Raw genomic sequence first — 24585 nt, 5'->3', positions numbered from 1 at the left:
TGGCTAAGGCCATTTAGTAATATTACTATTCAATACTGTCTGTTATTCACAGTATTTGTTGATTTCCATTAATGAAATTGGAACTTTTTGAACATTGACTTCAATCACAATCACAATCATAAATTCATGGTGCCTGGCTCTTGCATCTTCACCTAATTTGTTGATAACTATAAGTGACATTTTTAACTTTTTAAACTTTGTCTTCAATTGCAGTTATGAATTCATAGAATTCTAGTTTATTCGTTTCGAACTTGTCCAAGCAAGAATTGAGCTTATTGTGCTTGTGGAATTCTAAAATGAGGACAACCCAGAAGCATAAGAAGAAAACAACATGAGATAATCAAGAGAAAAAAAAATACTGTGAACTTGAATTAAGAAGAAGGACTGTGGCACTGACTTACAGGTAATCAAGAGAACAAATATTTGATTGCTGCCAATTGCTTAGCTCTTCACCATATTCCTTGTATTGACTTGACTCCTCACAATCAGATTTACCATGGGCCACAAATTCAGTGACTCTTTCAATCCTTTTGGTTACCTTCCACTCTACCATTGTTGAATTGTCGAAATAATGATGGGGAATAACCAAGCCCTTGTAAGGAATGATGTTGTTGTTGTTACATTGAGCCATTTTCAGGTTTAAATCTTCAATGTCTTTCTTCTATACCACACGCAACCCGCATTTCTTCACCAAAGTTGAATCTGCAGTAACAATTTCAATTCCAATCTCACGAAATCCATTTGCATCACATTCCCACAATGATATTTTGTCCTCCTTCGGGAAGCATTGAGGAAGACAATAATTTAGCCAAATATGATCTGATAAAAAAACAATTAGATTAAGGCCAAGTGTAATAGGCCTATTTTTTCCATTGACTGTCAAATAGCACAAAGGTGGACTGCCACTGTAAATTTAGTGATGTGGACAAGAACAAAATACAACGCAAAAAGCAATTCCTATCTATTCATTACACAAATGAGAAAAAGGTTCCATTATATTCACTGCATGCCCCATACATTGATGGCTAAACCACTCCGGAATTTCAATTCTAGGAAAAACAATCCCGTATATATTATCTTGAAATTTAGGAGAGAGTCCCTAAAACATATAAAGCAATAAAATTAGAACCATGAGAGAGAGAGAGAGAGAGAGAGAGAGAGAGAGAGAGAGAGAGAGAGAGACCTGTGGGGACTTTTTTATCACCGCAAAAAACATGTCAATGAAGCCTTGATTGTCACCTAGTTTACTGCAATTTGAAAGATCAATTTCTGGCTCACATGAAGAATTTGGCTTCAATAGATTTGGTAACATTTCTAGTGAGGAACAATCGCTTCCACTTATATAAACTATACTTAATGGAAGCTTTGGAAATGATCGAAGACTTGTGCAATTCGTCACATTCAAATGTTTCAAAATAGATAGTTGAGAGATGCTTTCTGGAAGGCCACCAAAATTATTTCCACTTAAATCTAAATCATGTAAAGAGAATAAGCAACCAATATCATTGGGGATTGCCTTGAGATTGCAATTACTTAAATTCAATGTGGTCAAAGAAGGCAAACCAAATAGAGATGACGATAGCAAGCCCATGGGATTGGAACTTCTTTTCATTGAATAAAAAGGGATGAGCTGAAATCCACCTAAAGCTATTTTTCTAAAAATTCCAAAAAGAGCATTAGAAGAAGTCATCTGTCCGTTCACATCAAGCTCCTCAACACTTTCTGCATTTCCCAAGTTCTCTTGTAGTTTTGAGCATTCAGAAAGATTGAGATCTTTAAGCGACTTCATATTAAAAAAAGTGCTAGGAAGAGACATAAGATTTTTGCAGTCTCTTACATTCAATGAAAAAAGGCCAATCAAATTTCCAATTGATGTAGGTAGTTTTGTAATAGCAGTGCCATCCAAGTAAAGTTTTGATACACATTCCATGTTCTCCCCAAATTCTGGAATTCTTTTTAAATTTGAGCATTCAGAAAGAATAAGGATCTCAAGAGACTCCATTTCAAACTTTCCTGGAAGACTTCTAAGTTTTTTGCAACCTTTTAGATTAAGAAGAATAAGCTTTTTGTGAACTCCAATTGATGGATGTATCTCTCGTAAATTTATACAGTCTTCAAGAACCCATTTTTCAAGAATTGGGATTTTGGTGAAGTCAGGGGTTTCAAAAAAATTTTAGAGAGCTTCTCAAGTTGATGAATTTCAACATCTCACAAGACTGTAAAAAGCCAAAAAGACATAAAAACAATTTTTAGCTTCTAAAAACCTTATAGTTTTATGAAACTATTTAAAGAAAAGTTGTAGAAGGGTAACTATTACCTTTGTCCCTTTCCAAAGTCTTTCAATGTTGCTGTAGCACATATGAAGTTCAATCAACTCATTTGGTTGGAAACTTGCTGGCAAAGATTCTGAAGGGTACCCATTCCAATCAAGAAATCTTAGGTCATTAGGAAGATGTTTGGGACCGTACATGAGGTGAACATTTTCAATTATAAGGAATTTCAAATGATTCATCTTTGAGAATGATTCACGATCCCAATGTGCCTCTTTTGGTTCGGGTAACTTTAAAACTATGCCTTGAATTGCTTTTGTTCCCTAAGAATCATGAACAAAAGGGGTTAGCGAATTGTAAAATGTATAATTACCAAAACTACTTTATGTTAAACCATGTTGAATAATATAATTACTAAGGTATATTGTTGGGGTTCTTTCAATAAGCTCTTACTGTATTATTTGTCAACACATTGTCAATATCTTTATACAACCACAATCTACTACGCTTCCCAGTCTCTTCGGGGCACTCTTTACGAACTATATCCCGACCCATTTCTTGAAGTAAATTATGCATCCACAATTGATTGTTTTGCAACTTGATGAGAGATTTTTCAGTAAGAACTCTTATTCCAATTTCAGGGTAAAGCCTAAGACAATCTAATATTGCTATAATAGTTTGTTGATTTTTATGATTAAAGAAGCATGTAATATACATGAAAATTTCCTTCTCTGTTTCTTGTAATCCATCAAAACTTATTTGAAGCACATTAAGAATTTTGCTTTCAGGAAATTCTCTTAGCCTATCTAATTCACTTTTCCATTCAAAAATACTTCTTCCGTTCAGAAAGGAACCCAAAACCTCAATGGCTAAAGGAAGACCATCAGCATAATCTACAAAGGCTTGGGATAGCTCTAAATAATATTTAGTAGGATGCTCTTTGTCAAAAGCTTTCAAATTAAAAAGATGAAAAGCTTCATCATTACTCAATACTTCAACCTCATATATTCCATCTACTTTATGTGTCGTTAGCAACTTCATATCTCTTGTTGTTATGATAACTCTACTACCTGAACCTAGCAAATCATGTTTCACACCTAATTTGTTCAATTGATCTAATTCATTTACATCATCAAGAACAAGAAGAATCTTTTTGTGACGTAACCTATTCTTGATCATGAAAACTCCATTATCAACATCTTTTACATTTATATCTCTTAGAATCAAAAGATCATTCAAAAGTTTTTGTTGTAACTAAAGTATGCCATATTTATCATAAATTTCCTTGACATCAGCAACAAAACTACATGCTTCAAATTGATTGGAAATCATATTGCAAACAACTCTTGCTAGAGTTGTTTTACCCATTCCTCCTGTTCCCCAAATTCCTATAATGCGAACATCGTTTGACTCTATATCTAAATGTGACATCAATTTATCAACTCTAAAACTTATTCCTACTAGTCCCTTGGTATCTATTAAGAATGCATAACAGAGTTTATTAAATATCTCTTTCACAATATCGTCAATAACTTCTGCTTGGGGCCTGCAATGAAGAGAGAATAATAAGTAGTGAGTTTGAACCTCCCATGACAGGACCCAAATTAGAAAATTTTGCAGATATATATCATTTAGTATGGTTGATTAAAACTGAAATCCCAACAATAAATGTATATAAACCTATAATGTAAAGTTTGAATGTATCGTAGTTTAGTTTCATTCCTTAAGAAACCTAGGTTTAATTTGAGACATATGCAATGTATACTCTATATTAAAAATCTGAATATTAGCCAGATAAAATAATAAAAAAAAAATCTAACTTCATGCTACCTATGTTTCCATGTTTGGGTGGGTTTTGAATCTAATAAGTTTTCGACCTAGGATAGTATAAGCAACATTAGGATTTTTTTCCCCTTTGTTAACCAAAAAAAAAAATATTTTGAATGTAAAATTTGCTTTTATAACAAAAGTTACTTGGGTTTTACTTAGCTTAACTAGTAAAGTTTCTTATAATCAAATAAGAGATTATAGGTTTGATCATCGTCCATCCCAAAAACCAATTGGTGTCTTAATCTGATGATATATAAGAAAACAATCATTAGGAGTAGACACTATATGTTAAAACTATATAAAATAAATAAAAATAAAAACAAAGGTCACTTTGTGTTCCATTGCATTTTATTTAGTTAAATATTACCCATATGGAAATAATAAATGTCTTATAAAATGATGAAAAGGTGAAGAACGCCTTTGGCTGAAATGATAACTTGTATTACTTCATCTTTATGATAGTTGGTACTTGGGGGTGCAGTTATTTTTTTCTAATAATTGTTAGCAAGATTTTTTGTGAGTAATGTTATGTTCATAACATTTTCACAACAAATTTTAAGCAGGAAGTTATTACTCGTTTCAATTTGGGCTCACAACTAAAATAAGACAACTAGTTACAATTTGCTACTTAGGATTTATTGTGATGTTGTTGTGGAAGTAGCATTTCATTTTGTTTTGGTTACTGTTGCCATTGAATGTAGACATAGAGTTTGTCAAATTATGTTATCATTTGTGTCTACTATGGCTTACCTTTTTCTTTACATGTTTTTCACAACAAATTAGTATTAGAGCTTCTACTATTACAACAGGTGACTTATAATGAGTCTACCAGATTTTTTTGACAACTCTGTTTCCATGTACATATAAGTTTGACAATTCTCTCAATCTCTCTTTCTCTCTTCTTCTTTTTTTTATTACCAAATGAGTTAGGTTGCGTTTGGCATTGGTTGAAAAATGCAGTTTCTTTTACTATTTAGCTTATTTTTCCTATTATTAATGTGTCCTATTGCACTTTTTAGTACTATTTATAAGTCTCATTGTACTATTTCAGCTAACTTTTAGCTTTATCTACAATATTTTCAATAAAAAGTTTTCAGTTTCAGCTAAACAAACTATTCCCACATGGACTCTAGCAACAACAAATAAAATTCCTTTATTCTGAAGCAAAAAGAGAATGTGATATTAAGTAGAACGGCCACTAGAATTTGTAATTGCTTGAGCTATTGTACATTTCAAATTATTCACGCAATAAAAAATTGTACATGAAACAAGTATTTTGGTTGGTCTTTTCATGGTTAATGTTTTCAGGGCTCCACAAAGTCCAAGTGCATCTCAAATTATTGACGCATAAAATATGTTCTATGTTATATATACTATTGGTGGACAGCAGAAGTAAGTTATAAATGTTATCAAGGAAAATATTTCACTTATATGTTAAAGAGTTTTGTAGCTCAATTACACCTCTTAATATTTCCAATAAAAATATTTTGGGTTCAAATCTCCTCTTTGTCACGGTAACTTTTGAACTATCAAAACATATGTATTTCAATTTTATCATTAAATTGAATAATAAATAGGTAATAAAAAGTAATTTAAGTTATATTGTGAAAATTGATTATTCAAGACTAAGTTTAGTCCATAAACTTTTTTTTTTTTTTTTGGAGAGAGAGTTTATGACATAAACTTAAAAACTATGATAATTGATTAAAGTAACTTGAAATTCTTTTGTCTTTTAATAGTATAGTTTGGAATAGTATTTAAACGTCTTAAAGATTTGATAGCAAATTTTAGTTTAAACCAATTTTCATGAATAACTTTAATATATTTATAGTAAATCATATAATATAAGCACTTTGTGTGACACATAAAGCTCTTATGTAGTAAACCACAAGATACATATACAACTTGTATAACACAACTTTTTTTATTAAAAAAAATCTCGGTTGCTATTTTCTTTTAAACAAAGATATTTTATTTGGCTAAATTAAGGCCCTCACCACTATGTTTATTGTTTTACATAATTCAATTTTAAAGCTCTTTTTTAAATAGAATTTTATTTTGCCTAATTGTTATAACACCATAACGGTCTTTAATTCTATTGCTACTTTATTTGTAATTGTTAGATTTTACATTTGTGTTGGCTAATTCCTGTTCTAAGTTCGTTCGTTGAGGATAATTTTTTAGAAGAATTCTAGAGTTTTGGAGCAACTACAATGGGAGGTGAATTAGCTGTTTTTCATTTATTTATTATTATTTTATTTTATTACCAAATCTGTGTGCTCTTTACCATTTCCATTACTTTTAGATTTTGGTGATACTTGTAGTGGTTGCACAATAGATCAAATTTTGATCACGGTCAACATGTTAATCCATAGTCTATGCTGTTGGGTTCTAAATATTTTTTAGTCATTATGTTTGGTATTATTCTTTTTTTTATTATTTAAAATGCCTCTTTATCATTATTATTTTTTTCTCCCACTTTCCAAAACTGGAGATTTATTCTGAATCTTCTTGTTTAGCAATTTTAACCATTCAGTACTTTAAATTCTATCATTTTATTTAAAACTATTTAATGAGATATTTCTTTATAAATTAAAGGACGAAACCATAAAATCTTACCCTGTTTATAGTAATATAAATTACCTATCATGTATAATGTGGGCGGATTTAACATAACATATATTATAGTCAAAATATCTATTGATAATGTAATTCATGGTACATATATAGGAAGAGCTATTTGTAACATTTTAAAAAAAAAATGTCAAGTTACATTACCTATCTTGCAAATGACAATGCCACCCAGCAAGACTGGCCACTTCACTCAAAGCGGTTCGCCAAGATTGCACCTTCTCTGTGTTCTCCTTAAAATGTTCTTTATGCTCAGCAAAGGCTTGCGCAAAAGTTCCCATCTGTTTTCGTACATCAAATGGGTCCACTTCATAAAATATAGGTAAAATTGTCATTTCCATCTCTTTCATGCATTGAATGATCTTTACAAGTTCATCCAAGCACCATATCAAAGATGCATAATTTCTTGAGAGAATAACAATAGCAAATCTCGATTCTTCTATTACTTTTAAGAGCTCCGGTGAAATAGATTTTCATTTTTCAAGTCTTTCATTGTCTCTAAAGGTAAAAATATCTGAACGTTGCAAAGCAGGATATAAATGATCTGTAAAACTATTACGTGTGTCCTTACCTTTGAAACTAAGGAAAACGTCATATATCCGTTGTCTTGAAGAAGAAGATGATGATGTCAACGGTGAGGCTCCTTGAGTACTCATTGAAGCTGATGGAAATATGTTGGTAAATCTAGAACCACAAGAAGGATAAAAAAAAAAAAAGTACAAAAACAATTTGAAGGATGTGTATGGAAAGTAAAACAACTAGGGAAGAAGAATATGATTTAACATGGATTTTTTTGAGAAAAGATAAAGAAAAGAGATAGATGTGTTTGAAAAGTAAAAACTTACAGATTCAAGAAATTGCAGCAGTGGTTGTAATACTCAAAAGTAGCTTGAAACAACACTGCCTTCCAACCTTTTCTTTTCTTTCTTTCTTCTCTCTTACTAGACTGATTGATTATTCTTTGAAACAAGTACTTATTTCCCACTAACAATGGAACCCCTTTTTATTTTCCTTTTAAACTCAGTAGGTAAGTGGCCCTTTGCAGTCTTTTACACAGCTTTATGCGTCTTTTTTATCAGATGTGGGTCGTCTTTATAGAAAAAAGAAAAATGAATAAAGAGACCAAAATACCCTTTTTCACGTCTCTCACCAACTCAAGCCTAGTCAAGCATCTCAGTCTCACACAGGAAAATTTGAAAACTCATGCATCTTTCACAGGAAAACAACACCAAACATCTTACAGAAAAGAAAAAAACTGAAATCACAATCCTCTCACAGGAAACAACCAAAAAAAAAAAAAATTACTAACTAAAATCACAATCCTTAGGAAACAACAAAGTATCAGTAGATCTAAAAAAAAAAAAAACTGAAGGTGATAAAAATAGGAGACAGGTCTTTCCGTTGAACTCGAAGGGACGGGTGACGTGTAGACGGATCGACACCGTAGACAATGTCAATATGACGGTTCGACTTTGCTGTGTATCCATCAAATATGAGTCAATTGCAGATCCCAGATGGTTAGTCATTTGATATGTTCGAATCGACTTTTGCTTTATCTCTACGCAAGCGTGTGTTCTTGGACTTCTTGCGGCACACGTTTGAGAAGACTCCTATATGGGAAGGAACTTGAAAAGGAAGTTGTATCCTAAAAGGAAAGGCAATTCTACTTAATATAAATACCCCAGAAACCCTAGACACCAAGGTACGCACATTTGACTCAACTCTAGCACTTTAGGGTTGAAAAGAAATTCTAACTTGACCTTCGGAGGGTTTTTGGTCGGCACCACACCGGTGCTCTCTTTTAGGTCTCTTTGTTTTCTGTTTGCAGGTTTGATTCGAGTTGGAGAGTGCAAGCAACCTATTGGTGATATTTTCGACATCATCAGTTGGCGCCGTCTGTGGGAAACGAGAGTGAAAGGAAAACTAATTCAGCCTTTGCTCTATTCCAAAGACAAAAAGTTGCATGGTACTCACCAGATCGATGGCGACAGTCAACAATCAAGGCGAAGAACCGCATGCTACAGCGCTAGAAAGGCAAGTTCAGACGCTTGCTGCTGCTGTTGAGCGCCTCACTAAACAGAATCACGATTTAGAAGAGCAACTACGGCAGAGGAATGCGCACCAAAGTGCACCAGAGGAGGACCAGGAAGTCGCAGCCCGGAGGGGAGGAACGCCGTCAGGCCTGAAGGTAGAACCGCACCGACAAGGCCGGTGCGGCCGGAGACAAACCCGCCATCCGCCTCGGACTCCCTGCCACCTCATATCACAGCCGAGATGCAGGAGATGAGGGAATGCATGGATGTGATGATGAACGCCCTTAGAGGACGGGTATCCAGCATCCTGGATGACCTAGTCCATAGAACGGATTCGTCTTTCACAGCGTTGGTGCATTCATGCCCCGTTCCTCCAAAGTTTCGCATGCCCCATGTGGAAAACTACGACGGATCCAAAGACCCGTTGGATCACCTGGAGTCTTTCAAAACCCTAATGCATCTTCAGGGTGTACCAGATGAAATCATGTGCAGGGCTTTTCTCACCACCTTGAAAGGGCCTGCGAGGGATTGGTACAGTAGGCTGACGCCTAATTCTATCGGCACTTTTAAGGAACTAGGCGCACAGTTCGTATCACACTTTATTGGAAGTCATCGACACAAGAGGTCTATTGCGTGTATACTGAGCATTAAACAACGAGAGGATGAGACATTAAGGTCTTATATAGCCCGCTTTAACAAGGAATCCCTTTCGATAGACGAGGCAGATGACAAGATACTTGTGGCAGCATTCACGAACGGGCTACGAGAGGGTAAGTTCTTGTTCTCTCTATGCAAGAATGACCCAAAGACTATGTCCGATGTATATTACAGGGCGACGAAGTATATGAACGCAGAGGATGCCTTGTTGGCCAGAGACGACTATAAACCAAGAAAAAGGGAAAGACAAGAAGATACGAAACCAGATAATGGACGAAAAATGGCAAGAACCAGAGATCGACGAGAAGACCAGAGATCCAAACCACCTTTGGGGAGGTTTACAAGTTTCACCCCCCTCACAGCCCCAATTGACCAGGTGTTAATGCAAATCAAAGATGAAGGAACCTTGACGTTCCCGGGCAAGTTGAAGGGAGATCCGAACAAGAGGCCACGAGATAGATACTGCCGTTTTCATCGTGACCACGGCCATGATACGACGGACTGTTATGACCTGAAGCAACAGATCAAAGCCCTTATCAGACAAGGAAGATTGCAGAGGTTCGTGAGGAAGGAGAGAACGGATCAACCCTAGGAGCAGAATCCTAGACGGGAAAACGAACGTCCCAGACCACCGGTAGCAGACATACGGATGATAATAAGGGGGCAGTACTTCAACGGGGTCGTCTAAAAAGGCCAGAAAGACCTATTTACGGACGGTACAAAGTGTCCAGTCGACGGGCTCTTCACTAGAAAGAATACGACAGAACGGCTCCAATATCGAGTTTTCTGAAGAAGAGGCCCGGCGCCTTCACCACCCCCATGACGACACGCTTGTGGTCAGTATACAGGTAGGAGACTTCAACGTCCACCGAGTTCTAGTGGACAACGGGAGCTTAGCAGACATCCTTTACTACCCCGCGTTCCAGCAGATGGGGATTGCAAAAGAGCGCCTGATCCCGGCATGCACGCCCCTCGTTGACTTTGGGGGAACTCGGGTCCATCCTTTAGGATCCGTCACATTGGCAGTGACAGTAGGAGACTACCCGCAGCAAATAACCAAGGATGTTTCCTTTCTAGTGGTTGATTGCTCCTCAGCGTATAATGCCATACTCGGGCGACCTACTCTCAACGCATGGAAGGCCGTCACTTCTACCTACCATCTGATGATCAAGTTTCCCACTGAACACGGAGTTGGAAAACTATGCGGAAATCAGGTGGCTGCACGGGAATGTTACGTGGCCATGATGGAGATGGATGACCATGTACAGGTAATGAACATCGAAGAACAGAGAACAGTGGCAGAACCCGTAGAGAAATTGGAAGAGGTGCAACTGGATGATTCGAGGCCCGACCGGACCACTAAGATAGGAACCTCGGTCGACCAAACGGTTCGACATGCGCTCCTACTGTTCCTCAGAGAGAACCAAGACGTGTTTGCTTGGAGCCATGACGACATGCCGAGAATAGATCCGGCAGTCATAGTCCATAAGTTGAACGTGTCACCTTCATTCTCTCCAGTTTGACAAAAGAAGCGCGTGTTTGCCCCCGAACGGGATCGGGCCGCAGCAGAGGAAGTGCAGAAGCTACGAGAAGCGAACTTCATACGAGAGGTGTACTGGTGATGCAAGGTGATGCCATTCGGGCTCAAGAATGCGGGAGCCACATACCAACGATTAATGAACAAAATGTTCGCGCACCAAATTGGTCAGAACGTCCAAGTCTACGTAGATGATATGTTGGTGAAAAGCGCAAAGGTGTCAGATCATCTGGGGGACCTCCAGGAGACTTTCAACACTCTTCGAACGTATAAAATGAAGCTGAATCCAAGAAAATGCGCATTCGGAGTGACCGCTGGAAAATTCCTAGGATTCATGGTGTCCCATCGGGGCATTGAGGTCAACCCTGAGAAAGTGAAAGCAATTATGGAGCTATCTCCTCCGAGGACGGTGAAGGAAGTGCAAAACTTGACAGGAAAGATAGCAGCCCTAAACAGGTTCGTATCGAGAGCAACGGACAAGTGTCTACCTTTCTTCAGAACACTAAGGAGATCTTTCGAGTGGACGGACGAATGCCAAAGGGCATTTGAAGAGTTGAAGGCATATCTCTCTGCCTCGCCATTGCTTAGCCCGTCCATGCCGGGGGAGGAATTGTTCCTGTACCTTGCTGTCTCATCAGCAGCGGTAAGTGCAGCTCTCGTCAGAGAGGAAGGGAAGATACAAAAACCAGTCTACTTCATCAGCCGGGCGCTAAGAGGCGCAAAGGAGAGATACCCACGGATGGAGAAGCTCGCCTTCGCACTCGTAACTGCAGCTTGAAAACTGAAGCCCTATTTTCAAGCACATACAATAATAGTCCTGACAGATTAGCCCTTGCGGAGAGCAATGAACAATCCTGAAACTGCCGGACGGATGGCTTTGTGGGCTATCGAGCTGAGTGAGTACGATATCCAATACTAGCCACGAACAGCAGTGAAATGACAAATACTGGCAGACTTCATCGCAGAACTCACTACACCTAACGAGCAGGGGGCAGAAGAGACGCCCACGTGGAGAATTCACATAGACGGATCCTCCAATAAGCATGCGGGAGGAGTCGGGGTTGTACTCCACACCCCGAAAGGAGATAAGATTGAATGTATGATCCGTCTGGAGTTCCCCACTACAAATAACGAAGTGGAGTATGAGGCCTTGGTGGCAGGATTGGAACTTGCAATAGCGGCGGGGGCCAGGAAGGCAGTAGTCTACTCTGATTCTCAAATCGTAGCCAGCCAAGTTAATGGGAGCTATGATTGCAGGATTGAACGAATGAGAAGGTACCTCAAAGAAGTGAAGGGTCTAACGAGCGACCTCCAATTCACGATAGCTCAGATCCCAAGAGAAGAGAATCAAGAGGCAGACCGACTCGCAAAGGCTACTTCGGCCGAACCCATGATCGCTCCAGAACAGGTATTGTCCTTCGTCCAATGTTCATCGCTATTAGATAACGTTCGAATGCAGGAATTAAGCATTAAGGACGATTGGACGGTTCCAATTGTGGCGTACCTCAAGGACGGCAAGCTGCCAGACAGCAAGGTAGACGCAAGGAAATTGAAGGTTAGGGCTGCCCGATTCATACTGATTAAAGGCATCCTCTACAAAAGAGGATTCTCCCGACCATATTTAAGATGCCTTGGCCATGACGAAGCAGACTACGTGATGAGGGAAGTTCATGAAGAAATTTGTGGAAACCACTCGGGATCAAGGTCTCTGGTGCATAAGCTACTCCGAGCAGGGTACTACTGGCCGACAATACAGAAGGATGCCCATATGTACGTTAGAGCCTGCGATAAGTGCCAACGGTTTGGCAATCTTATTAGATAGCCAACGGAGGAACTCACACCCATGACGGCCCTATGGCCGTTCGCGCAATGGGGGTTAGACATCATGGGTCCATTTCCAATAGCGGCAAGACAACTGAAGTTCTTGGTGGTTGGTATCGACTACTTCACCAAGTGGGTGGAAGCAGAAGCTCTCGCTACTATCATGGAGAAAAATATTCGCAATTTTGTATGGAGAAGTATTATTTGCCGATATGGGATCCCAAGAGTACTCGTTTCAGACAATGGGAAGCAATTCGACAACGATGCATTCCGAGACTTTTGTTCTCAGCTGGGAATCAAGAATCACTACTCGTCACCCGCCCACCCGCAGGCCAACGGACAAGTTGAAGTCACGAACCGGTCCTTGTTAAAGATTATCAAGACCCGGCTCGAGGGGGCAAAGGGCATATGGCCAGACGAACTACCAAGTGTGCTATGGGCGTACAGAACAACGGCAAGAACGCCAATGGGAGAGACACTGTTTCGATTGGTGTTCGGTGCTGAGGCCCTCATACCGGCAGAAGTGGGAATGACGAGCTACCGCGTGGAAAGCTATGACGAGAGCGAGAATGTTGAAGCATTACGTCTAGAGCTTGACCTTGTCGATGAAGTCAGGGAAGTAGCATCCCAGAGACTGGCACGGTACCAAGACATGATGGAAAAACACTACAACTCCAAGGTCCGGCACCGAGACTTCAAGGTTGGAGATCTAGTGTTACGAAAAGTGCTTGGCGCTACGAAGGATGCATCCCAAGGAAAGTTGGGTCCTAACTGGGAAGGCCCGTACAGAATCATCTCATGGCACAGGAAAGGAACGTACTACTTGGAGACATTAGACGGAAGGAAGTTGGGCCATCCCTGGAACACGGAGCACCTGAAGAAGTACTACCAGTAGTGTAGCAGTCATAAGACGATACCTATTGCCTTATTTTTAGTTTAATTTTAGACAATCATAGCTTTTGCTTTTTAGAACTCAAGTTTTCTTTTCCATTGACAATTTGGTTTGTTGAACTTATGAGAGGAATTTTTATTTAGAAAATACGAAATGCATGTTGTTGGAAATTCTACAAAGTGGACGGATCATCCAAAGGATGAAAACACCTACAAGTCCACAAAGTGGACGGATCATCCAAAGGATGAAAAACCAAAGTCCACAAAGTGGACGGATCATCCAAAGGATGAAGCACCTACAAATCCACAAAGTGGACGGATCATCCAAAGGATGAAAAACCTACGAGTCCACAAAGTGGACGGATCATCCAAAGGATGAAAAACCTAAGTCCACAGAGTGGACGGATCATCCAAAGGATGAAGCACCTACAAATCCACAAAGTGGACGGATCATCCAAAGGATGAAAAACCTACGAGTCCACAAAGTGGACGGAGCATCCAAAGGATGAAAAACCTAAGTCCACAAAGTGGACGGATCATCCAAAGGATGAAGCACCTACAAGTCCACAAAGTGGACGGATCATCCAAAGGATGAAAAACCTAAGTCCACAGAGTGGACGGATCATCCAAAGGATGAAGCACCTACAAATCCACAAAGTGGACGGATCATCCAAAGGATGAAAACACCTACAAGTCCACAAAGTGGACGGATCATCCAAAAAATCTACGAGTCCACAAAGTGGACGGATCACCCAAGGGATGAAAAACCAAACAAGTTCACAAGGTGGACGGACCATCCAAGGGATAAAAACTCTGCCAGTCCACAAAGTGGATGGATCATCCAACGGATGAAAATTCTAAATCCACAAAGTGGACGGCTTATAAGTTGGATAGAGACGGAAACTGACGTCCAAGCACAAAGAATGGACGGTTTTGACAAATACATCTGAAAAGTCCAGTCTAAATGAAGGACGGATACCTAAAGTTCTTCGCAGAAGACGGGTTATTTAGATAAGACAAACATGCACGTAATAAGCGACGGATAAAAAGCATCAGACAGCAATAAAAGATTTGATAAGTGAGACTATGTAATTATAAACGACGGTTCAACAAAGTTCACTTACAACGGTAAGAATTTAAAAAAAAAATATATATATATATATATATATATATATATATATATATATATATATATATATATATATATATATATATTCATTCTTCGAAAGAGTTCTCAATTGTCTGGCCGTCGTTTGGAAGAATTGGAGGAAGAGCTTCACCTCCGTCAGCTGGAGCAGTGACGGCAAACAATTCGTCAGTGCTTTTTGAACGGACGGACTGTGCAAGCATTTGCCCTTGAGCATCAATTGAAATTTGCGACACGTCCAGGTCTGGATACGACGACTTCACCTGACGGATGGCATCGTCGAATTCGTCTGCAAAGGAGCTCCCAAGCTCGGTCAGAAGGAGTTTGGAGTCACGATATTCCAAGACGGCTATCTCCTTTGCATCTTGAAGTTTAGCCTTTGTGTCCGTCAACTCTTTCTCCTTGTCCTTCAAAATCTCGCGCAAGTGCTCGTTCTCCTTCTCCACCTCACCTCTGATCTGCTCCGAGCATTTGAGCTTCCTGTCCACATTGATCTTGTAGGTCTTTAGCTCATGAAGCTCATCCTCCATCGTCTTATTTTTCTTCCTTAGACGGTCCATTACCGTCTCGTGATTGACACAACGACCCATTAGACCTTTCATCATCAACATGGCCTGAAACAAAGTACAACACCGTGAAAATGACGGATGGGCGCGAAAATAACAAAGTAAGACGGATTCAAAAAATACCTGTGCAATATTGAAGAGCCCCGTCTCTCCCATCGCCTCCGTCGCATGGTTGCCGAGGTCTTCATAGTTGTCAGCCGTCAAGATGGACGAAAGTTTGCCCAGGGCATAGCTAGAGTCCTCTTGGAAAAGGACGGGTGCTTTCTCTCCGGTGGGAGTTGGACCCTTCATTAAACCTTTGCCCTTTCCGTACCTGACGGGTGCCTTCTCAGCCTCCAACGCCACGACAGGCTCTGGTGTGGTCCTCTGCTTCTTAGGAGGACGGCCCACCTTCTCTTGCTGAGTACGTTTAGATGGAAGGGATGGAACCGACCCCTTAGCTTGGCCACCTTCTAACTTTTTCTTGGCTGCCTGCTGCTTGATGAAAGCTCTCCTCTTGGCAGCGTCCATTTCTGCAAGTCAAAGACGGGTATAAATAAAAGCAAAATGACTATGCTAAAAGGAGACGGATATAAATACGGCTAACTTACGTTTTCTAACTCTTGTATCGTAACGACGGGCGGCGGGAGAAGGATCAAGACCGTCACAATACCAGTGTAAAGTATCAAGTGTGACGAGTTGAGCCCAAGTCCTCTCTTGCAGTTTTGTCTTGTTAAAAATTTTCTCCAGAAAACTCCACTGCTTCAAGTTAACTTGTGGACGGTCCCGAGCTGCAACAAAAGACGGTTAGACCTTAAATAAACCAACTTTCAAAGATTAACTGGACGGGAACAAAAGGAATACATACCCGACGGAGGCATTATGCCCCATGTTGTGTCGATGGGCATGTAAGTTCTATCTCCTGGACGACACATCCATTCGTCCCCTTCCAAAAAGAAATAACGACTCTTCCAGTCTCTGTTTGAGTCTAGAGTATCACTGACGAGGCTCAATAATGGGCTTCTAGCCGCAAAACTATACATCCCCTTGGACTTAACGATCTCTGTTGGACGGTAACAATGGAAGAATTCTTCCACCGTCAACCTTCGGGCACCGTCAAACATTGCCCCATACAAAACTTCAACCCCAATGAACACCCTCCAGGCGTTTGAGGAGATTTGGGTGACGGACAGGCCAAGGTACTGAAGAAGGTGACGGTGAAGAGAACTTAATGGAAATCTGAGCCCTGCCTTTAGAGCTTGCTCGTAGATCCCAACACCGTCTACCCCCCTATAGTAACATTTTTCAGATTTTTCGGGAAGGCGTAGACGGATGTTATCTGGTATTTGGTACTTGGTCCTAAGTGTGTTGAGATGAGATATAGTCATAGATGACCTAAAATCATTTACCATCCAAAGACGCAACATGACGAACTCTCTAAGGCCATCTGGGCTGATTACTGACTGGATGGGGGGATCCACACCGTCTAAGCCACTACTGGACGACTCTGAACTCTCCGTCTCCAGACCACCATCAAGGGAAGAAGAGGTACTGGACGGATTCCTCTCTTCACTTGAAGTGTTAGGATCTCTTGGACCTGACGGAAACCTTTCATCGTAGCCCGCCCCCTCGTGGAAAAACGACTGGTTACTTGACGCACTAGACATTACCTATATTTATGACGGTATAACCTAAGACACCGACGGATCTAAAGAAAGCACATACATAAAAAACAATGAAATAAAAAGAAAGACGAAGAAAGGTTTGGAGTACATACCGGATCGAGATGATTTCTAGCAAGGAACGACGGATAGATTTGCTGAACGGAAGGAAGGTACGATGGTTGTGACGGTTGGGCTCTGCTCACGAATTTTTGATAAGAAGAGAAAGTGAAGGGAGAGAAGGCTGGCTTTTATAGAATAAAGGGCACGGAATACGAAGCGACGCCTAGTTTTGGGGGAACGGCCAATCCATAAGGACCACGTGTCCTACGCCAGAAATGCAGGCCACGTGTCGATACTTCATGGTACATGAAGACCGTCCCATCTCATTACATGGCTTTGAGTCAGTCCGCGAATCCGTCAGATTTAAAAGACGGATCCAAGGACTGAAGGGGGCAACTGAAGGTGATAAAAATAGGAGACAGGTCTTTCCGTTGAACTCGAAGGGACGGGTGATGTGTAGATGGATCGACACCGTAGACAATGTCAATATGACGGTTCGACTTTGCCGTGTATCCGTCAAATATGAGTCAATTGCAGATCCCAGATGGTCAGTCATTTGATATGTTTGAATCGACTTTTGCTTTATCTCCACGCAAGCGTGTATTCTTGGACTTCTTGCGGCACACGTTTAAGAAGACTCCTATATGGGAAGGAACTTGAAAAGAAAGTTGTATCCTAAAAGGAAAGACAATTCTACTCAATATAAATACCCCAGAAACCCTAGACACCAAGGTACGCGCATTTGACTCAACTCTAGCACTTTAGGGTTGAAAAGAAATTCTAACTTGACCTTCGGAGGGTTTTTGGCCGGCACCACACCGGTGCTCTCTTTTAGGTCTCTTTGTTTTCTGTTTACAGGTTTGATTCGAGTTGGAGAGTGCTCGCAACTTATTGGTGATATTTTTGACATCATCAAAACCCATCTCACAAGAAAAAATTAACATCAATGCATCCAAAAGAAAAAAAACCATCTCACAGAAAAAAAAAAAAAAACATAAATTTTTTTGAGGGAGACGAACTAGGTTGATGGAGGGGAAATCAAGGAGGAGACGAACTGAGTTAGAAAAGAAAGCTGTGAAAAAAAAAAAAAGAAGACAAGGAAGTTGAGCCAAGAGTTTCGTATGGGGGAACATAAAAATTATAAAAGATGAGAAATGAGAAGTAGAAAGGATGGGAGAAGATAAGTGTAAGGGTGATGGGATACGTGTGGTTGAGAAAAAAAAAAAAAAAGGAGAAGTAAAAATAAATAAATTAAAGTAAAAGGTGGCTTGATGGGATACGTGTCTATCATGGAAGGAATTTTACAAAATAAAAATTACAAATTGTATTAGAATACATCAAATTATCACAAAATTTTTACAACAATTAAGTTGTCAAGTCTTTCATATGTGAAAATAAAATAATAAATATTAGATTAAGATTGACCACGACTAAAAACAAATAAAATTGTAAAAATATTGTTACATTTTATTGTAAAATAAAGTTTAACTACGAAATTAGTTGTAACCTTATACTACAAAATTGGTTGTAATATCTTTTTATTGGAGGTAAATTTTGACATATCCACCATTAGATTACATCTTTTTCTTATATCTTTCATACTTGAAAAATCTAGAAAATTAAAGATCAATAGTTATGTCATCAATAAATTTTTCAAATTCCAAGTTTTTGTTGTTTAAAATTATGCATAATATATGCACTTTATTTCTTGAAAAATAAATTATGCATAATAAAATATAGGCTTATAGATCATATAGATCACATGCAATTTAACGATTAGATTTTCAAAATATATAGTAATGTTTATTTTACTAAGTAAAGTTGTAACCTTAAGCTATAACAAGTTTTTTAGCTAAACTTTGTCTTTTATTGTATCTCCAAAATTTTTAAATTAGTGCTATTTTTCTTTAGGAAAAAAAATTGTGTTATTTACACAATACTTTCATAACAATTTCATTATAAAGTCTACACAATAAGTTGCTATTAATTCTCATCTGGATCTACTAGTGACATTATTTTTATCTACCATTAATATTTATTCTTTTGTTTATACCAAGTTAGGATAGAGCTATATGATATCCTACTAACTTTGAAGCACTAATAAAATAGTTTGTGTTAGTCTAGTAGTAGGCTCAGGCTTATTAGGTTATAAATTTTCTCTTATTTGTATCGGTGTTGTTTGTATTGGTATTGTTTTAATGCTCAATTTTATTTTATTTTTAATTCCAACCTAATCTAGGTTGGGCTAGGTTGATCGAACTGTTTATGCTATGGGTACACCAAAAAAGAAAGTTAAAACAATAACAAATCCATTAAGTTGTCAAAGTTGATACTTTAAAGACCAATAACATTCACTTAATACTTTAGGGACTGAAGCACTGGTAGATAAATATTAGGGACTAACAATGTAATATCAGCACGGATTAGAGTTTAGGTTTGAATCCCTTATAAATGGGCAATTTAAGTATGATTTCAATTTATTCAAGAATATTTAATTTAAATTAGTATTTAATTAATCCCTTATAAAAATTTAAGTAAATTCATTATAAAAAAAAGGTAGAAAGAAGTGTTTTAGTACAATGATATAATATTGAAAATGATAATGTGAATATTCACTAGCATTATATTGTCAAAATGGAAATGTAAAACCCCCAAAAAAAAAAAAAAACAAGAGAAGCATCAAAATTAACAAAGGCATTATATTTTCAAATTATTATTGTCCAATAATATTGTCAAAATTAACGAACACAATATTGTCATAATTTTTTTCTTTTACAAGCTCAAGAGTTTATGCCTAACATTTCAAAGAAAATATTGGATTCAATCCAATTTCATTTGAAGTACATTTTTTTCTTTTTTGGGCACCATTTGAGGAAGTACAATTATCTTTCTTCAGACATGTTGAGATATTATGGCCAACATGCTTGCAAAGGCCACAAGACTTCTTACCATCCCATAATACTTTGTACCTTCGACTAATTTCATCTTTATAATATTGAAGCACAAATTCAATACCATTTTCTTGAAGCATTGAATATTGTGTTGCTCTCCCAAATTCCTCTTGAAAAATCAAAGCACTATGTGCTTGGTTTTCTAACGATGATAATGATCTTAAAGAAGAACCTCTATATGTCTCCAACATCGTATCATGTGATTGTGTTTGCTCAATATCTTTAATGACAAGATCAACCTAAAATTACAAATAGTAAAATAAATTAAAAACTTTTGTATGACACATGAAGACTACAAATATTAACAAAAAAAAAATTATACAACAAAAGAAATCAATGGTAAATAATGACTTACTTGTTTGATGAACTGAATCAAGTTTGTGTGAGAACTAACAAACCGTTTAATAAATGCATTTATACTTTCCGATCTTCCGGTTGTTGTCATTCCACCAAAAAAATGCCCACGAAGGTAACATGGTACCCAAAAATGCTTGATTTGATATAAACCAATTACATGTTTGTTAGAGAGCATGTCATATTTTGTCATTACTTGAAGCCACCGATTGTCAAAATCTTCACATGACTCTAACTTGTATAACTTATAGAAGTCCATGCACCAATCTGAATATTGATTACGAAGAATTGATGTAAACCAACCGCTAAATTTAGCGGTAATATGTCATATACAAAAGGCATGCTTTGTAGCCAGCAATTCTTTTGATATTGCCTTTGTAATCCACGGATCTTGGTCCATCAAAATTGCCTTGGTTTGATTTCTCATTAAGCACGCAAAAGTCTGTTAATAAAATACAAATTTACTAAAGCATGAAAATATTTTAAAGGATATACGTAATTATTCTATTAATTAATCAAATAAAATTTAAAAAATAATTGTACAAATTTATAAGACAAAGAGTGTACCTTCATTAACCATCGAAAGACACTTGTTGTTTCATTTCGAAGAAGTGCACAATCAAAGAGAATTATCTTTCCATGATTATTGACACTAACAAAAATACCAAAAGGCATATCATAAGCATTCACCTTATAAGTAGTATAAAAAACAACCACATCTCCATATTTTTTGTACCAATCAAAACAATGAGTAGGTGACCAAAAACTATGCTCCAATCTATTTTCTTCATCGGTTGTAAATGCATTTTGGAATCTAGAGTTCTCTTCTTTAGAAACTTTGCGAAATTGTAGAAGATCCATGGCATCATTCTTTGCATTCTTCCTCCTCATTTTCACATAAAAATTACAAATTTCCCTTTGAAAAAATGGAAGTTGTCCATGTTTCAAATGCCTCTCAAGTTCCATAACACACATTACCTCTCTAATTGAAAGTTCAGCTTCTTTCAATAAGAAAATGTGTTTTTCATCATCTATAGTGATAACTCGATTGGTTGGAAGAAATCGCACTTCTGAAGGGGAGAACAAATCATGATTGTGGTCTTTAAAGACTTCCTATTTCTTTGCTCCTTGGATGGATCCACTATTTTTAGTGATTGTTTACCTTGTCAATAACAAAAGAAATCACATCTTACTATTTTTTTTTTCTCTCGGTACAACCTTTTCGAATTGTAAAACTATATCGATTTGCATAATTTTTATAGAAAACGAAAGCTTCTTCTTCACTAGGAAAACATTGACCAACAAAAGGCTCAAACTCATTTTCTATTGAATTTATATCTTCATGTTCTTCAATCACTCCCATTTTATCTATTGGACATTCATTCCAATCAATTATTTCATCTCCATAAGTATTATTATTTTTTCCCTCATTTGGAAGCTCATTTAATTCAACACAATTTTTTGAAACACTTCCATGAACCCCACTTGCAATCAAATCATCATCAACTTGTGCTATATTAAAACAAAAATTAAAAAAACAATCAACATCATATTATGTGATATATGAATTATACATTACAAATAAAATGAAAATGATAATACCTTTTTTAGACAATTCATTTAAGTCAAAACAATCCATTGGAACAAATTGATGAGCCTCACTTGCATCTACATTGTCATCCATTGGTGCAACATTAAAACAAGAGTTTAAAATATAAACATCATATTCTATGATAAATGAAATGTAAATTTATAAATAAAATAAAATTATAATACCTTCTTGAAGGAGTTCATTTAAGTCAAAACAATATTTTGGAGTAAAGTAGTGACTCTCACTTGCAACTACATTCTCATCCATTAATGCTATAATACATGTATTAGAAATAAAAATTAACATCATATTAATTTTGATACTATATAAAAACAAGAGTTTAAAAATATTCTATGATAAATGAAATGTAAATCACAAATAAAATAAAATTATAATACCTTCATGAAGTGGTTCATTTAAGTTAAAACAATCTTTTGCAACTACATCCCCATCCATTAGTGCTACAATATACATGTATCAAAAATAAAAATTAACAACATATTAATTTTAACCTATTTTTAAAAAATAACTATGAATCAAATAAAATACAATAGTGGTACCTTGTTTAATTATTCCTTAATCTTTTATTGACATTTCTTCTTCTCTTTGATATTGGTAAAGGGGAAGAAATTTAGTTTGATATTGGTAAAGTGAAAGAAAGTGGATGGTAAAATATTGGTAAAATAAGATTTAGTGGGAAATAAAAAGTGAAAGGGAGGGAAATGTGTTAAGAGGGCAATTTTGTCCAAAGAAAAAAGAGCCCTTAGCCAGTGCCAACCGTATCCCATATTAAGATGGCAAATTTGTCCAAATTTTCCTTACATGTCATGTCATGCTTTTTCTCTTAGTAGAACAGGGTATGCAAGCATGAGGGGATCGGTCTCCAAACCCACATTTTATTTTTTAAACATTTTAATATGTGAACTTAATTAAGTGTCTCCAGCAAATAAAATCTTGTAATTCCATAAAAAGCAATAAGCATGATAAATTTTTAAAAAATTACCTTAAAATTCAAGTTTCAATAATATAAACATTATATACTTATATTTGGAAAGAAAAAAAAAATTCTTAAATTCTAAACTTGTATAATATTTAAACTTAATGTAACATATTACATATATTTCATGGAATGTGGGTGTACACTTTTTAAAAATATTTTTGGATATGTGCAAATTAGTCAATTGATCTACAATATATATATATATATATATATATATATATATATATATATATATATATATATATATATATATATATTTTTTTTTTTTTTTTTAAAAGTAATTTTAATAACATCTTCTCCATTTATATAAAATAATATTATAATTAAGTAAGTTAAATCTTTTTATTAAATTACATTTTTCACACACTTGTGTATGTATATATATATATCACTATGTATTGTTGTTGAATACAAAATACATTATTTATTTTAGGCAACTAACCCTTTAAGTTTTACCTTTGGTCATTTCAGTCCTTTAAGTTTTAGTTTTGTATTTTCAGTCTCTTAAATTTTAAATATAGCCAATTCAGTCATCTGTTAATCTTTTGTTAAGTACTTCCACTTACTAATCAAAATGATATCGTTTTGGATTTATTTTTCTTAATTCAAAAAAACTAAAACACGTTAATTACAAAAAAAAAAAAAAAAAACTAAGGAACCCCAACCCCACCTACTGATATGATACCCTAGCTTAGATGAAACAGATTTCTGAGAAATTTGAGGGGCTGAGGTAACTAAAATTGGGCAAAGAGAATCCTTGGATGATATGGGCCACAACCATTTGCAGGAACATTTTTCCAAAAATTCGGTTGGCAGCTATTTTCCTTCCATATACTCCACTTTGCCATAGACACAGATGAACTAAGGTTTGTGGGTGGAAAACCCATTGAAATGGCAAACGCCGAGGCCTTCTCTCCAGCAATCAAAGTGTGTTTTGTATGCTCCATTACCAACCTAGCAGCTCTGATGCCATCCTTCACATACCTCATAGCAGTGACAGCTCCAACCTCCATTGTCACCTATGCATCCAACTTAGTGTGATTATACTCTAAATCTAACAACGAGTGTGATTATAAACCATATGCTCAGAATCAATAAATGAACTAATAAATTGGTTTAACATTTTTTTTCCTCAGATATCGGTTTCATTTGAGGCTAGTGTATTATATCGTATCGGTGGGTGGGGGTGGGGACTTGTTTGGTTTTTCAGTGGGCAGGGGAATGACATCATTCCTCTTTGTTTTTTTTTTAATTAACGTTTTTCAGTTTTTTTTAATTTAAGAAATTTAAAAGAAAATCCAAAACGACGTCATTTTGGTTAGTAAACGACAGCACTTAACAGAAAACTAACGGATGACTGAATTGACTATATTTCAAACTTAAAGAACTGAAATGATAAAACTAAAACTTAGAGGACTAAAATGACAAAAGGTAAAACTTGGAGGGTCAGTTTTGCATTTTAGCCTTTTTTTTTTTACATAAAACTTATAAAAATAGAAGAAATAACACATGCACTATTTAACCTATAAATTTTACATTACATTATTATAAAAATAATTATATTAAATTTCCCACACATGGCTTGGGTTTGCGACTTGTATTT

General features: G+C 36.8%; 2 pseudogenes; both read right to left on the bottom strand.

Moving 5' to 3' along the window:
• Positions 1 to 521: 521 nt before the first annotated feature.
• Positions 522 to 7387, bottom strand: LOC142621200 (TMV resistance protein N-like; annotated as a pseudogene).
• Positions 7388 to 14885: 7498 nt separating this feature from the next.
• Positions 14886 to 23995, bottom strand: LOC142620080 (protein FAR1-RELATED SEQUENCE 11-like; annotated as a pseudogene).
• Between the last annotated feature and the right edge of the window lie 590 nt (positions 23996 to 24585).

Source organism: Castanea sativa, chromosome 12 (assembly GCF_040712315.1).
Source record: "Castanea sativa cultivar Marrone di Chiusa Pesio chromosome 12, ASM4071231v1".
NCBI lineage: Eukaryota > Viridiplantae > Streptophyta > Magnoliopsida > Fagales > Fagaceae > Castanea > Castanea sativa.
This window is presented reverse-complemented; position numbering and strand designations above follow the sequence as displayed.